The sequence below is a fragment of the Olea europaea genome, unplaced genomic scaffold (assembly GCF_002742605.1).
Source record: "Olea europaea var. sylvestris unplaced genomic scaffold, O_europaea_v1 scaffold2582, whole genome shotgun sequence".
Classification (NCBI taxonomy): domain Eukaryota; kingdom Viridiplantae; phylum Streptophyta; class Magnoliopsida; order Lamiales; family Oleaceae; genus Olea; species Olea europaea.
In genome coordinates, this window is record NW_019244122.1 from 1,596 (window position 1) to 2,399 (window position 804).

The window sequence follows — 804 nt, forward strand, 5'->3', positions numbered from 1 at the left end:
ATTAGTTAAGTTTCTGTTGACTTTAAAGTATGAAATTTTAATTGGGTGAGCTTTTTCTCAAGTGAACTTTTTTCTTTTTTCTTTTTTCTTTTTTCTTTTTTTTTTTAATTTCGAAATTAGGGAAAGCATTAAAATCATCGCTGAATTAGAACTCAGAAAAAGTGTGGAAATTAGAAGAGGATGAGAAAGATGAGAGAAAGGGTGAGGTTAGTTTAGCACATCTGGTAAGGAACTTGGAAGACGCCAAGTCTTCTCTCCATTAGGGAGCCTTGTTGTACTGAGAATGTTTGGAGTTGTTTTTGGAGTGTTCTTTTTGGAGTTTCTGTCAATTTTTTGAGTCTTTATCTTCTAATATGTTAGTTAATAGAAGTAAAATATAATTACAAAAAGAGAATATATAAAAGAAAGTCAACCATTCATTGGATCTTTTCTAATGTTTTGACTTATTTGTCACTTTTTTAGTGTTCGTCACTTTTTGAGTTTTTGTCACTTTTTAAATTTCGGGAACTTTATTGAATTGCTTCCATATTTAATGCCATAGGAAGAGAGATGGACAAAGATGATGAGAATTATGATACAGACAATGATTGAGTGTCAAATAGAGGCATAAGTGATGTGTTGATAGAAGTAGAATTGAAGACTTATTTGATGAGACAAAGAAAATTTGTAAATTGTATTGTTCAATGATCGATGATTTGTATAGAATTAACAAGATCTGATGAATAATGATGGTGTCATACATTTTTTTTTTCTAGTTTGCATTTTATAACACTTTCATTAAAAAGTGACATACCATGTTGTGCC

At 29.9% G+C, this 804-nt stretch overlaps 1 long non-coding RNA gene across 1 annotated transcript in view; it reads left to right on the forward strand.

The window, feature by feature from the left end:
- LOC111382909 overlaps window positions 1–676 on the forward strand; it is a 1,256-nt gene extending 580 nt beyond the window's left edge. Inside the window, exon 3 of the long non-coding RNA XR_002700636.1 lies at window positions 542–676. This is a non-coding gene — a long non-coding RNA (uncharacterized LOC111382909). The remainder of the gene's footprint in view (window positions 1–541) is intronic.
- Window positions 677–804: the final 128 nt, after the last annotated feature.